The 12,500-nt window shown below is 35.9% G+C and overlaps 1 protein-coding gene and 1 long non-coding RNA gene across 4 annotated transcripts in view; one reads left to right on the top strand and one right to left on the bottom strand.

The window, feature by feature from the left end:
• Positions 1 to 12,500, top strand: part of LOC106869949 (conopressin/neurophysin) — a 110,664-nt gene that overhangs the window by 18,340 nt on the left and 79,824 nt on the right. The window lies entirely within an intron of this gene.
• LOC106869973 (uncharacterized) overlaps positions 12,400 to 12,500 on the bottom strand; it is a 42,639-nt gene continuing 42,538 nt past the window's right edge. For both annotated transcript variants that reach the window (XR_016237865.1, XR_016237866.1), the window contains exon 3: positions 12,400 to 12,500. This exon is cut by the window's right edge and continues 319 nt beyond it. This is a non-coding gene — a long non-coding RNA (uncharacterized LOC106869973).

Here is a 12,500-nt window from a genome sequence, read left to right on the forward strand (position 1 = left end):
ACGCGCCTGCACATGCACACACACACACACACACATAGACACAAAACAAACATAGACACACAGAAATACATATACTCACTGACACACATACTAATACACACGCACACACTATTACACATATGCATACGTGCACATAAAAGCACACAGATACACAGATACACATACACACACTATTATACATACGTACACACAGAAGCACATAAACACATGCACAAACGTGCACACAGTCACCTAGACTTGCACAAAGAAATACGCAAACGTGCGTACACACATTAACATACATACACACATACACACTCAGAGACTCAAACATATACACACATATACCTGTTAAGTTACTTATGGACAACAAATATTCTTTTCCACTCTAGACACAAGCCGAAATTTGGGGGGAAGGGGCCAGTCGATTAGATCGATCCCAGTACACAACTGTTACTTAATTTATCGACCCAGAAAAAAAAAAAAAAGGCAAAGTTGACTACGGCAGAATTTGATCTCAGAACGTAACGGCAGACAAAATACCACTAAGCATTTCGCCCGGCGTGCTAACTTTTCTTATTTCTTTATTGCCTACAAGGGGCTAAACAGAGAGGAGACAAACAAGGACAGACGAAGGGATTAAGGCGATTACATCCACCCAGTGCTCAACTGGTACTTAATTTATCGACCCAGAAAAAAAAAAAAGAAAGGCAAAGTCGACTTCGGCAGAATTTGAACTCAGAACGTAACGGCAGACGAACTACCACTAAGCATTTCGCACGACGTGTTAACGTTTCTTATTTCTTTATTGCCCACAAGGGGCTAAACAGAGAGGAAACAAACAATGACAGACAAAGGGTTTAAGTCGATTACATTGACCCCAGTGTGTAACTGGTACTTAATTTATCGACCCTGAAAGGATGAAAGGTTAAGTCGACCTCGGCGGAATTTGAACTCAGAACTTAAAGACAGTCGAAATACTGCTAAGCATTTCGCCCGTTTCTGCCAACTCGCCGCCCTATGGACAACAGATATTTATTTCTTTATTGCCCATAAGGGGCTAAACATAGAGGGGACAAACAAGGACAGACAAAGAGATCAAGTCGATTACATCGACCCCAGTGCGCAACTGGTACATATTTAATCGACCCCGAAAAGATGAAAGGCAAGTCGACCTCGGCAGAATTTGGACTCAGAACGTACAGACAGACGAAATAGCGCTAAATATTTCGCCCGGCGTTCTAACGATTCTGCCTGCATGGCTCTATGTACAACAAATATTGCTACGCTTACAACCCGGAGTCGGCGCTCATTGAGCAGATATTATGAAAGGTTCTCCTTCTATTATTTACTTGTTTCAGTCATTAGACCATGGCCATGATGCAGCACTGCTGTGAGGAATTTTAGTCAAACTTATCAACCCTAGTATTTATTATCATAAATATTATTTTTTGTGTCTCTTTTTAAATCCTGGTAATTATTCTAGCGGTTCTTTTACCAATCCACTAAGTTAAGGGGACGTAAATACACCAACAACGGTTGTCAAGCAATGTGTGTGTGTGTGTGTGTGTGTGTGTGTGTGTGTTTCTTAGGATGTCCGCCACTACCGCTTGACGACCGGTGTTGTTGTGTTTACCTCCTCGTAACTTAGAAGTTCGGCATAAATAGCCGATAGAATAAATACCAAATTTAAAAAAATATATATAAGTATTTGGGTCTATTCTTTCGCCTAAAACGTCTTCAAGGCGTTGCCCCAGCATGGCCACAGTCTAATGATAGAAAAAAGTAAAAGATAGAAGATACATTAGATTCGAGATTAAAGCATGATAAATTGACTTGTTAAACTGCGCTTTGACATTCAATATTCATCGACAACCATATTCTTCTGGGAATATTCGGTCTAATAATGTCAAATTCCTCGGTAACTTTTCATGAATTCTAAATGTAATATATATATATAGGAATAGCTGTGTGGTAAGAAACTTGCTTTACAACCACATAGTTCCTGGTTCAGTCCCACTGCGTGACACCTTTGACAGGTGTCTTCTACTACAGCGTCGGGCCGACCAAAGCTTTGTTAGTGGATTTGGTAAACGGAAACTTAAAGAAACCCGTCCTATATATATATATATATATATATATATATATGTGTGTGTGTGTGTGTGTGTGTGTGTGTGTGCGTGTATATGTATGTTTATTTGTGTGTCTGTGTGTGTCCTCTCACCATCGCTTGACGCCAATGTTGGTGTGCTTACGTCCACGTAACTAAGCGGTTCGCGAAAATGGACCTATAGAATATAGGAAGTACGATAGATTTTAAAGCAAGATATAGAGCACATTTGAGTTCATGTTCAAATGAAAAGTATTGTAACTCCACAACTCTCCCATCCTATGAGCACGACCTCAAGAAGAAAAATAGCAAATACTCTCTTGAATGGTCGATTGTATCGAGAGCCCCTTATTTTAGGGCAAATATTAGCAAATATCTATTGTGCATTAGGGAATCCCTCACTATACTTAGGTTGTTTGGGCCGAAAACTTTAAATAAATTCACTAAAGTGATCCCCTTCTGCAATCATAGGTTTTCCTCCACTTTCTTGAAGGCGTATAAAAATAAAAATAAAAATAGAAAATATAAATATAAATAAGATTATTTGTCTGCGTTAGGGTGATTTGAAACCTGAACGATTACATTCGTTACTACAGCCAATCTGAATGTTTTTTTATTTTTTTTATTCATGACGTGGACTAGTCTTTTCCGCTTGACTATATAAGCCTGTTATAAACCATAATTCCGTTTGCATGTTTGTTAGTAACTGTTACCCTTATGAGGGTTGTCATCACCGGATTGCACCATGATGTGTATCGACTATGGTGGTGAACCCTTGAAATGGCCAGAGGTGCTTGTGTGTGTTTTGACCAGTGGTTTTTATGAACTTTTGTAAGTTTGGTGAGCAGAGACGGATTTTACCTATGGAAGTCTGCTGTTATTACGTGTACCTTGAGGGAAGTACAAGACTTTCTAATATAAGTTTAAATGATGTTAAATTATTTTAAAGTTTTTTGTCATTTTAAAGTTTTGTCATCAGATATAGTATTTTAGCCGATGGACTAATATAGTATTTTATTTTACTTCATTTTATCTTATTCTATTTTGCTTTATTTGTCTATTTTGAATTTTTAATCGCTTAATTTTATTCGAAGTGGAATTTTTATAAAAAGATATATATATTATGTTATATTTTTAACTCAAATTTGATTTATTTGTATGTTATTAGTAGAAAAAAAAAATATATATAAATTTTTTATATTGTGTGTTTTATGTTGTATTTTATTTTTTATATATATTTTCTTAAGTATTTGTGGACTTTGATGTATTTCTTTATATATTATCGTTTATTGAGGGGACTGTTGTATGTTGAGTCGTTGACCCAAATGTACTGCTCTTATTCTGTAACTAATAATTTTAAATATATACACACACATATATATATATACAAGTGGAATGGTTGATAAGAATAAATTTCTGAGGGCGGTTAATGATGTTGGAAATGACTTTAAAGGTGGCCGTAAAAAAATATGCAATTGTAGGGACCCTTTTTTATGTCCTCTCGGCGGACTTTGTTTTTCCACAAACGTAGTGTATAAATGCGTAGTTAGAGACGAGGACAAACAAAATGAGTTTTATATTGGAAGTTCAGTGAATTTTAAAGCCAGGTATAGGACGCACATGAGTTCCTTTTCTAATGAGAAATATAATTCCACAACACTCGCCTCTTATCTGCATGACCTCAAGAGGAGGAATAAGAAGTACTATCTTGAATGGTCAATCTTATCTAGAACCCTCCAATTTAGGGCTAACATTAGCAAGTGCTTATTATGCATTAGGGAATCCCTTTCCATTCTTAGGTCTTTTGGGCCGAAAGCCTTGAATAAGTTTATCGAGGTAATCCCTTTTTGCAATCATAAATTTTCTTCCACCTTCCTAAAACTATATAAAAATAAAAATAACAAAAATAATAGTATTAGTAGTGGTAATAATGGTAGTAATGGTGATGGTAATGATAGAAATAAAAATTAAAAGGCAAAAATATTGATATTAAAATAATAATAAAAATATGGATACACTGGTAGTATTTATTTTTTATTTATTTTTCCTCATGGCTTACGTTGGATTTGAAACCTAATAGTTTTTAGTTACCAAACCTGCCTGACTATTCTAAAGGGTATACTAAAAATTATATATATATATATATATATTTTTTTTTTTTGGTCTAGTCCATATTTATTTGAGCTTGCTCTCATAATTATTTTTTCTGACTGGTGACTTCGTTGATGTCTGTGTGTCTCTTTTTACCCTGAAGAAGGGGTTATCACCAATTTGTGCTCTATTGTACCCTAAATACGGTGATATACCCCCGAAATGGCCATAGGTGTTCTGTGTTTGTGTTCCACCTATACTTGTAATCCACTGTAAATGATTATAGTTTGACTTTACTGATGTTACCTGCGGAATGGTGAAATATGGATTTTACTTTGCCACACTTTGGATGTTCTGTTGTTTTGTCCCATGCGCTTCGGTATTCCTGTTTATGAAATTGAATTTTACCAACTAAATTTGCTGTCATGAGGCAGGTAGTTGAACTTTCGTACTTTTTTTTGGCTATTGGCCTCAGCGAATGAACTGTTGTGCTACGTCTCCCTACGTATTATTTTTTTTTTCTTTATATTTTTTCTATATATATATCTATATATATATATTCTTATTCTACTGTATTTGTGCCGGTCTCTAATATTTTTAATCAACTTCTAATCGCAGTTTATTTATTTATTTATTTATATTATTCTATTGTATTTTTAATCGATTTTTATTCTTATGTATAAAAATTTTGACTTCCCTTTACTAATTTGGTTTTGTGGTCTATGTTGTACTTCTTATATGTGGTCATTGGTGGGCTATGGCTTTTTGAGTCGATGACCTAACGGTTTTATTCTGCAATTAACTTTGTATATATGTATATATATATATATATATATATATATATATATATACACACACAAAAATCTTGCTTTTTATTAAAGCTGCAAATTTATCACTGAACTGTTGCTCAAAGTTTCGCGTCCTCGTTCTGAACGGTAACGTGAAACTTTGAGGAACAGTTGTGTGATAATTTTGCAGCTTAATTAAATGTATATTTCTCAAAGTTTGGTGTTCGAGTGCAATTTTTTCGACTTGTTTTGCACTTATGTGGTCACCTGCACACACACACACACACACACACACATATATATATACATATATATATATATATATATATATATATTTATTGCTGCTTGTTGTGTACTTTTCCAGGTTCAGTTACTTCAGAATATTCCAGGATTCTGCGCCCGCATACATCCTTCTTGTATGTATATATATATATATATAGAAAGAGGGAGAGGGAGCGAGTGGTGGGGAGAAATATATATATAAACGTACATATACATACAAACATATATGCAGTGTCTATTTTTATATATTTACATATATCCATACTTACCTATAAACATATATATATATATATATATATATATATATATATATATGGATATAATTTTACAGCTATGTTCTCTCTCTCACACACACACATAAAGAATTCATACGTGTGTGCTTGTGTCTGTGGATGAATATAAAGATCTTGTTCCTTTCCAGGATGGAACAAAATCTGAAGTAAAGCACAATTTCCCTTATATATCATATTGCATGATTTTGTTTAATATCTCAAAAAACTGTAGCATAACATACTTAACATGAAACTGTGGGTTAATGTTACACTGGGGATATTCACGGTACTTCCCTATTGGATTACGACTGTACAATTGATATTATTATAAAACTGCTTATGTCTTCTTTCTCCATACTTAGATTTCTTCCAATGTCCATAGGTTCCGGCAAAGAATTTTGCTTCTCGTTGTCTTTTGCTTTCCAGTGTCTCACAATATTTGTTAGTTATAAAGTGGCGAAAAGGCAGAATCGTTAGTACGCCGGAGAAAATGCTTAGTGGCATTTCGTCTGTCTTAACGCTTTGAGTTCAATTTCTGCCGAGGTCGACTTTACTTTTCATATTTTTCTCGGTCGATAAAATAAGTACCAGTTGAGCACTGGGTTCGAAATAATCGACTTGCCCTCTCACACAAAATTGCTGGCATTGTGCCAACATTTGAAACTAATATTTAGTAGTTATGTCATATGCAACGATATGCAATGATATATACAAAATACATTACTCGGTGTGTGCGTAATATCTATATCTATCTATCTGCCTGCCTATCTGTCTGTCTGTGTATCTATCAACCAAGGATAAATATATTTTAATTCACACAATATTCAAATATGAGCTCCTAATAGTTTCATGCTGCAGAAACATAATAATTCGGCAGATTTATATATAATTACTTGTGTTTCCATGCAGTCTTACAGGCTTGAATACACAAAACAGCTGGTTCCTACATCGACAACAATAAAGCCACACAACAGGCTTGTCATATATGAGGTCTGAAAACCAATTGCACGCCACATGCAATCAAGTGGAGCATCTTGGAGAAATTCACTCGATATATAAATGGATCAAATAGATGCAAATAAAGTGCCAGAAAATGATTTCACATTCTTTCTTAAATCCAAGAAGTCCACCACGCTACTTATTTCTAACAATTGCAAGCGCGAGGACAAATTACTTCTGTCGAAATGCAGGAGTTCCGGGCATTGAATTCAAATTATAGGGATTAGAATTATATAAAATGACTAAAATAATAAATATAATAGAGGTTATTTTGTTTATTTCGAAGGCTGTGCTCCAGCATGGCTGCCATCTGACGACTGAAGCAAGTAAAAGGTAAAAGAAAGCCCCGTTGAAACTATTTCATTGGTTCGTGTGGTCTGTTTCTATTCGAGATAGAGTAGCATTAAGATTGTTGTTGTAGCAATAAATGCTTATGCAATGGAGGCACACCGGGCGAAATCCTTAGCGGCATTTTGTCTATCTTAATGTTCTGAGTTCAAATCCCGTAGAGGCCGACTTGCATTTCATCCCTTCAGGGTCGATAAAATAGGTGCCAGTTGGGAACTGAGATCAATATAATCGACTTCCCTTCTCCTCTTTGAAATTGTTGGCCGTGTGCCAAAATTTGAAATCAATATATTCATATACGCGTAGTTAATACAACATTTACTTAAGATATTTTGTTACGATAGTTAATTAGCATATTTCACATACAAGGTATGCTATCAAAGACAGCAAATAATCTGAGAAGTCAGTGATTGGAAACGTCAAGAAATTTAACTCTCAAATGGCACGAGTTGCTTAGATGTAAATTGGTGCCGATGTATAATGACTAAACACCTTTTCAAACAACAGCTGTGCTTTAATTTGGACAGAAAATTAGACAATATTATTAGATTGCTCCGCTCGTCTCTCCATGTAGCAGCAACACATTTCGGAGTGTGGGCAGGTACATATATATATATATATATATATATATATATATATATATATATATATATATATATATATATATATATATATATATATATATATATATATATATATATATATATATATATATATATATATATATATATATATATATATATATATATATATATATATGTGTGTGTGTGCGGTCACTCACTAAGTCGTAGATCCGAAAGAGAAGCACATTCTAAAATATTTAGAGCAGTAGAGTAATTAGATAAAGCTAGTAATGGCTGCTTCATAGGGTTGCCCAGTGTTTCGCGTTCATAAAGTGATTAGCTTCACATAACGGTCTCGTCAGACCCTAATGGCCGATGGCCCCAGACCTATGTAAAGCTAAGCGCTTTATGGGCGCCAAACCCTGGGTAACTCTGTGAACCGGCCATAACTGTCTATCTATCTATCTATCTATTACACCTACACAAACACGCTAGTAAGGATAAAGTTTGTTAAACGGATAAAAAAAACGAAGGGATGCTTTGGTCCAATGGCTGAACGCCTGTCATTTCTACAGATGTGGGTTCGAATAGCACGAAAGCATCCTTACTTCTCTCACGTATCCAATTTCACGCCAGGTTATAAGGGGGGGGGGGAATGCACTTACCTGCGCACAGGAATCAAAAGTGGAACCTTAGGTCTACGAAGGGAATTTTTAACTACTGCCTCTACAAAAGAATTACAAGTATGGACATGTGGTTAAGAAACATGTTTGGTAGCCACGGGGTTTCAGGTTCAGTCCCACTGCACCAGACCTACAACAAATGTCTTTTAAAATAGCACCCTCCCCAAAAATATGTTTTTGCGTGACTTTATGCATGTGTGTGTGTATGTGTGTGTGTGTGTGTGTGTGTGGCGTCGATTTGTCTGCGTCAATACCTGACAGCAGGTGTTTGTTTGTTTACGTCCCCGTGATTTAACGATTCAGCAATAGAGACTGATAGGAACAAGCTTAAGAAAATAAATATTACCGAGGCCAATCTGTTTGATTTAAAACCCTTGAGTGCCAACGCCCTGCAGTCACGTGTCTGAAACGACGCAAGTAAAAAACATATATAGCAACCAAAAGAAAAACGTATGTATGTATACACATATAAACATACATACATACATATATATATATATATATATATATACGCACACACACATATACAGGTAGACGAATTAACGTATAAGCATATATATATAAATACACACACACATATATATGTATATATATATATATATATATATATATATATATATATGTACCTACACATGCATATAGTTTGCGTATGTGTTTGTGTGGATACTTATATGTATATTTACGTATGCTCGCGTGCATGCGGCTTTCTTTTTTATATGCATAATAAAAATGAATAAAACAAAACACCCACTTCCTTATAGAACATAATAAGCACACAGATAAATGACGAAAGAGAAAGAAAAAAAACCCTATAAAAGCCGGGTAAATATTAAACTGTTGATGTGGTAGAATCAATTTTAGGGTAAACCAACCAGCTGAGCCAGGAATCACTGAGACTGGTATTAAGAGGATAGAGGACTACAAAAGCCTAGCTGTATCTCCTAATTAATATATAATGCTTTTGGCTTTCCACTTCATATTGTATTCACTGTCAACTGGACAGAAGAAAACAAATAGCCATTGATTTTATTTTTTTTTACATATATGTCACTATTTTCTGGATATGTGTGTATGTATGTGTGAGTATATACACGCATACAAATATATATATATATATATATATATATATATATATATTATAGCACGCACATAAGTTCGAGTGTGTGAGTTTATATGTATGTATGTATGTATGTATGTGTGTGTGTATAATTATATTATTGATCGATAGACTGGTCAGTAACCGGACGTTATAGTGTTACTACGATTGGATGAACGGCTATTAAGTGTTTTTACTATATGCACACACGTTATGTGTGTGTGAATGCTTGTGTGAGTTTGTGGACACATACATACAGACTTACGCAAATATCGGTAATGAGAATGAGTTACGATATTTATCTACACACATACGTATACATACATACATATATACATATATATATATATATATATATATATACACAGTCACGTGTGCGAACAATCGAAAGGCAGTGACAGTGAACACAGTGTATTCCTCGTATAACAGGTGTACCTAACTTATTATTATTGCAAGTTTCGCGAGATGCATATCTCGGTCATATCATTGTGTGTCTAAATGCGGGCAATTTGATAGAAATTTAAAACGTTCAATAAGTGTGTATAATTCAGCCTATATTGGTCATTTCAAGTGGACTTGGTGTTTTAGCTATCTCTCTGCATTAGAACTTACTTTAGATAGGCACCTTTATGCTTAAATTTGACAGGAAGTTGGCGTCAGTTGGTCAACGTTCTGTATTGTTTGACATTTCAGCGACATTTTCCACGTATATACATAACAGGTTATATGTCAGTTTACGTCAGAACCATCGTGTGATCGTGTGATCCAGTTCTAGACATCGTGTGATCCAGTTCTAGACATCGTGTGATCCTGTTCGAGCGGATGTGCTTTAAAGTATCCAGTATCAGAAGTAATTGTTACAGAGCTAAAAGATCGAATGAGAGAAAGAGAGAGGGTATCATTGACTGACCGAGCGTTTGTTGCTAAACTGTTATGGCCTTTCAACAAACAAATGTGCGGTCAATTTCAATCCCTCCAAATTTTCGACAGGTTAGACTGCGCACGTTGCTGGCTGTCCTAAGATCAGACGGTTCCGTCTTTATAGGCTACATACTCACAATGTACAACGGCATTTCTCCGAGCGTAAGTTCGTATATGGAAGTGATAAGCCGATGCATAAAGGTCAGCTGATCGCAATCGCATGTGAAACTCGCCATAAAGAACAAATCAACGATACAAACAGATAAAATACTAATCTCTTTAAAACAGCAACCAGTTTAACAGTAGCAGAATCACCATCCGATGTACATGTAGAAATTCAACGAAGTTTGCCAACAGTCCTTCAGCAGCAACACCTCGGTTGTCAAGCGATGTTGGGGGAACGAACACAGACGTACAAACAGGCGCGTGCTCAGAGAGACACACACATATATACGACGGGCTTCTTTTGGTTTCCGTCTACCATGTCCTCTAACTAGGGTTTGGTCGGTCTGAGGCTATAGAAGAAAACACTTGCCCGACGTGCCACGCAGTGAGACTGAACCCGGAATCATGTGGTTGGTAAGTAAGCTACTTACCACCACACAGCCACTCCTGCGCCATACATACATACATACATACATGTGTGTGTGTGTGTATATATGTATGTATGTATATATATATATATATATATATATATATATATGGGGAGTGGTAGGGGGTGAGGACGAGAGAGAGGGAGGGACATAGAAATAGAGACATACAGAGGCAGGCATTCGGCCTCAGCGCATGAATTAATAATAGGTTCTCATAATTAGTTAATCAAGCCCTGCTAATCATTGAATCAGTTGTCGGTTAGTAAATTAAATTAAAATTTTAGTTAAATAATATACGTATAATTAAGTTCAAAGAAGTAGAAACCGGTCAATCAGCTGACTATCATTTAATGTGGTAATGAGTGTGATTAGTTAATTGTTTGCTCATTAGTGAAATTAAATAACTAACTAGATAATGAGTTTTGACGTTTATCCAGTGAGTCAAAGACGAACAATTAGTGACTCATAAACTAAGGAGCAGCTTGTTGTAATTACAAGACAGCTAATTAAACATAACATCCTTGTTTCGTTACGTATGCACTGCACACATACATGTATAGATGTATCTATGGGTTTATATACATGTAAAGCAAGATGTGATAATTTTGAAGATCATCGTCATCATCATCGTCGTTATCGTCATCATCATCATCGTTGTCATCGTCATCATCATCACCACCGTCGTCGTCGTCATCACACACACATGTTCATGTTATACCGTTAATCCCTACACATTTTTTCTCCGATTTTTTTTTTCTTTCCGTTCTCCCCCCACCCTTTTTTTTTCACCTCTCAACCCCTGTCTGTCGAAAACTGTAGGATCGAAACGTCAAAGACGCTTCTATTCTTCCCGAGCGTTAAACTAATATACCTGCCAGTTCTCATACTTGTTTTCGTCTTTTGTTTTCTATAAGTTTGAACGATATACATATGTAATCTTTTACTCTTTTACTTGTTTCAGTCATTTGACTTCGGCCATGCTAGGGCACCGCCTTAAAGGAGATTTATTAGAACAAATCGACCTCAGGACTTATTCTTTGTAAGCCTTCTACTTATTCTATCGGTAATTTTTGCTGAACCGCTAAGTTACGAGGAAGTAAACGCACTAACATTGATTATCTAGCGATGGCAGGGTAGGGGTTGCAAACACAGGCATAAAGACTCACACAGATAAATATCTATCTATCTGTCTGTCTGTCTGTCTATCTGCTTTTATGCATACGACGGGCTTCTTTCAGTTTCGACCCACAAGGCTTTGGACGGTCCGAGGCCATAGTAGACGATACTTGCGCAAGGTGCCACGCAGTGGAATTGAGCCCAAAATAAAGTGGTTGGGAAGCAAGCTTCTTACCACATAGCCACACACACACACATGTATGTAAGAGTATTATGTGCTTGCATATGTACGTGTTAACCGCCGAAACATCAATACCTACCTTTCTGCTGAAGCCTAGCTTTTACACATCTTAAAACTTGCCCCTCCTGCGTTTTTTGACTTTCCTTTTTGTGTTCAGTGTTTCCCTGCTTGCACGATTTTGTTCCAAGACACACACACGCACACTCACACACACACATAAAATGTTTACACAGAAAAATGTGAGGAAATGAGAGAAAGAGATGTATAGATTGAGATAGCGAGAGAGGGAGAGAGAGAGTAAAGGAGAAAGAGAGATACAGAGAGACAGAGGGATTGAAACTTTTATTAACATCGCGAAGAATAACAGGTGTACATGTGCTGCTTGTATGTTTTATGTATGTGTGTGTGCGTGTGTATT

Source organism: Octopus bimaculoides, chromosome 22 (assembly GCF_046866305.1).
Source record: "Octopus bimaculoides isolate indiv1 chromosome 22, ASM4686630v1, whole genome shotgun sequence".
Classification (NCBI taxonomy): Eukaryota; Metazoa; Mollusca; class Cephalopoda; order Octopoda; family Octopodidae; genus Octopus; species Octopus bimaculoides.